Source organism: Peromyscus maniculatus, chromosome 7 (genome assembly GCF_049852395.1).
Source record: "Peromyscus maniculatus bairdii isolate BWxNUB_F1_BW_parent chromosome 7, HU_Pman_BW_mat_3.1, whole genome shotgun sequence".
Lineage (NCBI taxonomy): Eukaryota > Metazoa > Chordata > Mammalia > Rodentia > Cricetidae > Peromyscus > Peromyscus maniculatus.
The window spans coordinates 42,773,132-42,780,958 of record NC_134858.1 but is presented as its reverse complement, the minus strand read 5'-3'; the positions used below and the strand labels follow the sequence as shown (position 1 = coordinate 42,780,958).

The 7,827-nt window shown below is 48.4% G+C and overlaps 1 protein-coding gene across 9 annotated transcripts in view; it reads left to right on the top strand.

The window, feature by feature from the left end:
* The first annotated feature begins 439 nt into the window (after positions 1-439).
* The window catches only part of Cep164 (centrosomal protein 164), a 65,878-nt gene continuing 58,490 nt past the window's right edge, over positions 440-7,827 (top strand). For 8 of the 9 annotated variants that reach the window (XM_076576179.1, XM_076576178.1, XM_076576173.1 and 5 more), the window contains exon 1: positions 440-578. The gene's annotated coding sequence lies outside the window, so the exon portion shown is untranslated. The other variant, XM_076576172.1, reaches the window with a different exon arrangement.

The following is a 7,827-nucleotide window of genomic DNA, read 5'->3' as shown; positions in this document are numbered from 1 at the left end:
GTCGTTCACCTGATTTTACTCACACTTTATAGAATGATGGTCTTTAAGTGATGGATAATTCACATTGCTATTATTATTATGAATGCTTTCTTCCTATCGTGGAAGAAATTCTATCTACATTCAGGTCTCTGTTTCAACCCCTCGGTGGTGGTGTGGTGGTGTGGTGGTGGTGGTGGTGGTGGTGGTGGTGGTGGTGGTGGTGGTGGTGGTGGTGGTGGTGGTGGTGGTGGTGGTGGTGGTGGTGGTGGTGGTGGTGGTGGTGGTGGTGGTGCAGATCCACTATCTTAAACTACAACTTCCATGAAGCAACGGGCAAAGCCTGAGTAATCTGACGGGGCCTTCAACCAATCCAATGCCACGGCTCTTAGTCAGCGACCTATTGGCTCCTGGTAGAGGCGGGACTCTCAGTTGCTAGGCTGGTGCCTTTCCGGAAGTGGTTGCTGGTCGCTGCAGGGCAACACCCCGGCGTCCCTGGAAGCGGGGAGCCGGACACCCCGGCGTCCCTAGAAGTGGGGGGCCGGGGTGGTGCTGGGGAGGCGGCACAGAGCCATCGTCCCAGAACTCCGGGTTGGGGACAGGTGAGACCTCCTCGGTAGCCCGGTTTGGTGGCGTGGGGGGTAAGGAGTTTGCAGGGAGCTGAGGCGCTGCGAGTTGCTGCTGCGCGGGAACTGAGGTGGGAGAGGAGAGCCCTCGGCGTGAGCGGCCTAGCTTTCTAACCTCTCCCGAATCGACCCTCCCCTCCTCCCGCCCCCGCCACTCCACCCCGCTCCTCCTCTCGTAGCCCACTCCTGGGCTGTCCCAAGCTCAAACAAGCTCTTGGCATCTTTTGGCCAGCTGGGCAACAGGGGAGGTTTTGGGTTTTCTTTGCACTGATTCGGGAATCTCCTCCCGGAACCGCTGCCCTCCTTTGGCCTCTCTCGCGCGTCTGCCAGATCAGCCCTCTGCAGGCCCCTGCTTGCTTCTTACCGGACTTCAGCTCTGGGGATTGCGCCCAGAGCTTCAGTTACCGGCTGCTCAGCGAAGTCCTTGCTGCCCGGCCTGATACCTCCGTCTCGAGCTTAGAACTGCTTATGGATCGTCTCCAGCTTTCTCTGGACTCCAGATCAATCTCTTGCGTGTTTCTTGTCTCAGTGGAGAACTTCCCCCCGTCGTTTAGCTCAGTCTACGCTGGGAATTCATTCTAGTGCCTGCAGCGCGCATCTTTTGGCGTGGCTCGGATTCTAGGCAGTCTGCTGTGGGGTGGCTTCGTGGCTGAGGCCTAAAATCACAACGTACTGGCTGAAATCGTCTCTGCTTTCTCTCTTCTCTCCCTGTCGTTCTGCTTTCTCCTACCCTCTGGATCGGTCCCTTTCCATTCAGGTAGCCACTGACTTGCTTCATGTTCTTCTCCCTCTCTGATTAGCCCCTTGGCAGCTGCCAGTCACCTTTCTCAACTGTAAATCTCATCACTTTGGCCTCCTTGCTGAAATCCCTCTGACAGCCCCGTAGGAAGTCCCGCATACAGCGTCATACAGCGTCGGCCCTCTCAAGCCCGTATTAGCCGCCCCTTGCCTCCCATCCTAGCAGTCTCTTTATTTGAAAAGTGGGGATAGTAACCCTTACCTAGCTGAGAGGGTGGGGTAGGATGATGGACATAAAGCCCTCAGTACAACATAGAAATATGCGGTGAGTCTAAGCTTTGGTTGTCGTAATTACTCCTGACCCTTCCAAGCACATGTGCTGCCCCCGCCCCCACGTTTGTTGATTGAACTCAGGGCTTCGCACATTCTAGGCAAGCACTCTATAGCCCTAGTCTCCCCCGCTTCCCTTGTTCCTTCAGCTTTCCTTGCTGTGGGGGCCGGTGCGATAGTTGTGACGGTAAAGTTCTTTCTCTGTAAGCATGAGAACCTGAGTTTAGTCCCTTGTAACAAGCCAGGCATGGTGGTTCCTGCTTGCAACCTCTGCTGGAGACAGAGAGACCGGTGGATCCCTGGGACTGGAGTTACAGGTGGTTGTGAGCTGGGACCTGGACTCAGGTCCTCTGGAAGGGCACCCATCTCTGCAGCCCCGGCCACTCTGACTTTCTTCCTTTCTGGTCTGACCTCCCTTTTCAGTCTGTTCTGGAAACTTGAAGTTCTCTATGACAAAGGCCAAGTCTTTCGGCATGGCTTTGCTTTTTCCCGCCTCCCCAGCAACGTCTCTGCTACTTTCCGATTTGGTGGTGTCCCCTGCTGCAGGGTGTGTGTGTGTGTGTGTGTATAAGAGAGAGTGTGAGAGAGAGGACAACTTGAAGTGCTTTTTCCTTCTACCATGTGGGTCTTGGGGATTGAACACAGGTTGTTAGGCTTGGTGACAAGTATCCAGGAATCATCTTGCTGGCCTCTTCCCCCATTCTCTCTCTCTCTCTCTGCCTTTCCTTTCATTCATTCTTTTTTTTTTTTTTTTTTTTTTTTTGAGATAGGGCCTTAAATAGCCTTGGCCGCCCTTGATTGAACTTTCATAGTTGAGGGATGACCTTGAACTTGGGATTCTGTTGGCACCTCCTTGTGCTGAGATGATGGGTGTGCTTACATCTCCATGCAAGTTCAGGGCTGACGGACGCTCTTATCTGGGGCTGTCTGGCTAAGCAGTCGTTGCTGAGGAGTGATGACTGAATTGGTTTACATCGAATGCCTAGAGGGAAACTTGATAGGCGCTCTACAGCTGACTTTTCCATCTCACAAGTGACCTCTGAGAGCTGTCAGTGAGGGATGAGTTCTGTCTGCACACTACTCCTGCCTTGTTTCCTGTGCCCTCTTGCTCAGCCTCCCCTTGCCACATTTCTCTGAAGCCAGGAAAGGTATAATATAGCCCAAACATATTCCTGGCAGAAGATTTGCCAGAAATTTGGAAAAAAAAAAATCCCTGAATTCAGATTTTTTTCAGTTTCTTTTTGGCCTGTAGGTAACTAACTATAGATAATTTTGTTAATAGTCAGGTGTCCTGGTTTGCCATCTATTGCTGTGAAAAACACCATGACCAAAGCAACTTGGGGAGAAGAAGGTTTATTTTGTCTTATAGCTTGTAGTGCGTCATGAAGGGATGTCAGGGGAGAAACTCAAGGAGGGACGAGGCTTGCTTTACTGGATCACTCTTCATGGCTCGCTCAGCTACTGTTTTTTTTTCCTCTTTTCTTTTCTCATTCTTTCCTTCTTTCTTTCTCTCTCTCTCTCTCTCTCTCTTTCTTCCTTCCTTCCTTCCTTTCTCTCTCTCTCTCTTTCTTTCTTTTTCTTTTTCTTTTCTTTTTTTTTTTTTGAAATAGGGGCTCTCTGTGTAGCCCTGGCTGTTCTGAAACACACTGTGTAGACCAGGCTTTACCTGCCCGTGCCTCCCTAGTGCTGACACTAGAGGCCTGCGCCACCACACCTAGCTTCTGCTGCTTTTCTTTCTTTTTTTTTTAAGTTTTTTGTTTGTTTATTTTTAAGATTTATTTATTTATTATGTATACAATGTTCTGTCTGCATGTATGCTTGCAGGCTAGAAGAAGGCACATTACATATGGTTGTAAGCTACCATGTGGTTGCTGGGAATTGAACTCAGGACCTCTGGAAGAAGAGCCAGTGCTCTTAACCACTGAGCCATCTCTCCAGCCCTCTGCTGCTTTTCTTATACAACCCAGGACCATGTGTCCAGGGCCGGTACAGAACACAGTGGGCTGGGCCCTCCCACATCAGTCGCCAATCAAGATCATCCCTACAGACAGGCCCACAGGCCAGTCTGATGGAGGCAGTTCCTCAACTGAGGTTCCTTCTTCCCAGATGGCTCTAGTCTGTGTCAAGTTGACAGACTAAACAACTCTTTTGCTCTGAGGACATCAGTTGTTTTCTGGCTGTTGATTTCTGCAGATGGGATGTAGGGGTAAGCCACACTCCTCAGACGCAGAGTTTCCCAGGTTGTGTGAAAAGGTCGTCAATACAGCGCTTGTGTGGCTGTGTGGCTGATAAACGATTGTTCACCTGGTGTTTGGGCCACTGTTGAGTCCTCTCAGTCTGCGGCTCCTTCCTTTTCTCTTCCCCTCTTCTTTCTAATTAAGAGGATTAACGACTCCGCTGACCCCATCTGTGCCCTGCTTTCTGCCCATCTCTGTTGTCATTTTCAGCCTGAGTGGCGGTCTGGTCCTCCCCACCTCTGACTCAGTGTAGAGACATAGTGTCTGGAGGGTGGTCAGGATGAAATGTCAGCTGAGGGATGAAAATGTCAGCTTAGGTATTGCAGGGAAATCCGCCCCCCCCAATTTTTTCCTTGCTTAGAGGGGATGTGGTGGGAATGAGGCTGGTTTTCTTGGGGGTCTAGTGGACTGAAAGAGGGATCAGAAGGCCACAGTCACAGGTCCTGATGGGTTCTGTGTTGTTTGTTAGGGGTCCGTCTCTAAGGATCTTGGATAGATTCAGTTACCAGGTTCAGCCAATACTGAACATTCCATCCCAGGCCTGGCCAGTCTTGACCTTTATAATGGGCAGTGGGGAGAAGAGGAGGATGTCTTTTTGCTGGAAGAGGGGCATTGCTTGCTCGTTGTCCCAGGTGGAATGGTCAAGTTTCTGAAGAAGTGGGCAGGAGAGCAGGACCTGCTGTGCTGGTCACACCTGGGGTGGCTGACGCAGGTGGGGAGGCCTGGGACAGGCTGTTTGTTTCTGCTTCAATGGTTTTCAGCATGGGAGCTTTTGTGGGGAAGGTTACCAGAACTCTGGGTGAGACTAGGGGGCGGAGGAGAGGACCAGCCCCAGCATTGTATGAGGACCTCCACACTGCAAACAAGCAAATCAAATACAGACAGAGGCCGGAGAGATGGCTCAGTGGTTAAGAGCGCTGAGTACGAATGTGGTGGTTCCACCGAGTTTATCTGACTATCAAAGGGGTTTATTTGGGTTGTTAACTCACAACAAGCACAAGGGAGTTGGTCGCAGGATCCAGGAGGGGTGAGGCACGGTCCAACACGGTTCTCTGGAGAACTCTGCCTTGATCGGCAGCACCAGCATCCAGCATCCAAGACCATGAGGTAGCCAAGAGAGAGAGCATGTGTGCATGCCAGGTCTTAAGGGGTCCCCCCTCAGCCACGCCCCAGTGGGGGGGCAGGTACCTAGCAGTTACCTGCTGCCTACTAGGGGCGGTGCTTCAGGGGTGAAGCACAGACAACCACACCTCCATCTCCCCCTTTTGTCTAAGAAGAAAGTTCTAACCTAACACAAAACTATATACAATAGGAATAATTGTCAAGGAGAAATAAAGGGTGATGACATAAACAAATGGAACTATAGCCAACGAGAGCAACATCAAACAAGAGACACATAGAGAAGTCTAGAGCATAGGTAAATGGCATGTACAGAGATCATTGCAAAAGGTCCTATCCTGAAGAACCTGAATTTAATATTTAATATGTTCTAGCTAAGATATGAGAAGATTATAACTATAACTGTTAGTCTTCAATCTCATCAAAGACCTGAGAAGGAATATAATAATACCTGAGAAATGGGAGATGGACGCAAGCAACTTTCGGGAGTCTTACGAGAGTAGACAGAGACAGCTGGCAGCCTGGACAGTCACCTAAAGTTTCTCAGCATTGCTGGTGCATTCAAATTGGCTACAAGCCTCGAGTATCTGACAGACCATTTTCAGAAGCAGAAATTCTGAAAGATCATCTTACCCTGTCTTGGTAGAGTTCAGTAGTCACTTTTCCTTCTGTCCCGATCATCCAGAAAGCACAGCATTCATACTGTCAGCAAATGAGGCAAGGGCAACTCTTTGCCCTTCAGGCCATTTTGCATCAAGAAAAAGACAAACTTCCAAACAGCAATGTCTTAGAAGCCCAACATTATCTTAGGATCAGATTGGTCCCGAGCAATTGTGTCTCATGTCAACAGAATTTTAAGTTATTTAAATGCCATATTCTCTAGGTCTGTGAAGTATTTGAAGATTACCTGTCCATCTGACCTATATATCCATAAATCTGGACAACCTAACTAACATAACTATAGAGATGACAAGCATAGGTGACTATAAATCTGTCTTATCTACCTAAATAATGTAAGGACTAAGGCTTTACGTAAACAAGGTAAACAGTCTGTAAGCAAATGTACAGTAGAAGGACAATGACCTCAAAATTGTGACAGTACACAAAATAGCTTAAGCAGAGGTAGAAATGTATAGTGCAATATACAATATGACAATAATCCTAAATATGTATGAATATACAAAATATTCTAAACGGGTAGAACACACATACAGTATGACAAATATAATTTTACATTTCTATCAATACACAAACATTTCAAGTAAGAGTAGAAATATATGTAAATACAACAAATATAGTTCTGTATTTGTATTAGTATACAAATTATCTTAAATAGGAATATAAAAGTAGTTTACATTTGTATCAATATACAAGAATCCATAACAGTGCAATTTATCTAAGGCTGATATTTTACCAAATTAGTTTACTAGTATATACGATAATCTTACCTGCTGCCTACTAGGGGCGGTGCTTCAGGGGTAAAGCCCAGACAACGACCCCTTGCAGACTACTCTGCCAGAGGTCCTGAGTTCAATTCCCAGTAACCACATGGTGGCTCACAGCCATCTATAGTGAGATCTGGTGCCCTCTTCTGGCCTGTAGGCATACATGCAGGCAGAACACTGTATACATAATAAATAAAATCTTTACAGTATGCATAGAGAACAACACTCATTTGTCAGTTAAGAACTTGGCCCCACTGCATCCCTGGACTGGAAACTTTGGTGTCAAAGTAGATTCCTGTCATAGTCAGCTTGGACTGATAGATGGTGGCTTACACCACAGGGATCCATTTTCTCATGGTTCTGGAAGTCACAGATCAAGATCCTCCCTAATTCCTACCTTGCACGTGGCTACCTACCATCCTGCTTTGTCTTCATTTGATGGAGTGAAAACTGATTTCTCTTCCTTTGCTTAGGACACCAATCCTATTAGGTCAGGGCCCCACCCTTATGACCTCACTTAAAATGTTGATTATGTCTTAAAGACCCTGCTTCTTCTTTTTTTTCCTGGTTTTTCTAAGACAAGGTTTCTCTGTTGTTTTGGTACCTGTCCTAGATCTCGCTCTGTAGACCAGGATGGCCTCGAACACACAGAGATCTGTGTGGCTCTGCCTCCTGAGTGCTGGGATTAAAGGTGTGTGCCACCACCCCCTAGTGACCCTACTTCTTATAAAGTCAGATCATAAGTGCTTTGGAAGGACACAGCCCAGTCCATCAGGACTCCTCTCTTCCTCCTCTGTGCTCCCATTAAGCCTGTTAGCCATGTCTTTGTCCCTTTTCACCTCTGTTGCTTCCGCCCTCCTCTAAGCCCTCGCTAACTATGACTGTGAGGGAAGCCTTCTCAACCGCCTCTCTGGACACCAGTTTCTTATTTCTCCAACTCAGCCACGCCAGTCTTACCAGAGTTCCTGTCCTAAATAAAAGGCCACCCTGTGTCATTTTTCTCTTCCCAAAGCCCTCAGTGACATCCCCTTACTGCAGGGCATAAGGCTTCCATGTCTAGCCCCCGCCAAGCATGCTGTGAGTCTGTGCTCTAGGACATCTGCAGGCGTCACCCTTTGCTCCTAGTCTAGGGTGCTTTCCTCATCCTTCAGTGGCAATTGTCCTCTTGTCTTAGTGCTCTCAGAGCAGGTGCTAAAGTCGCTTTGGCTCCTGGCCCTGAGTTGCATGCCCCGGGGCACCATTGACTCCAATGGCCTCTCTGTGCCCTGGGCTGTGCTGACACCCAAGGGCCTGTGTTTTTGGTGTCACTGGGGTTTTCTGGCTGAGGTTACTACAGTTTGGGGTATTCTCCTGTTT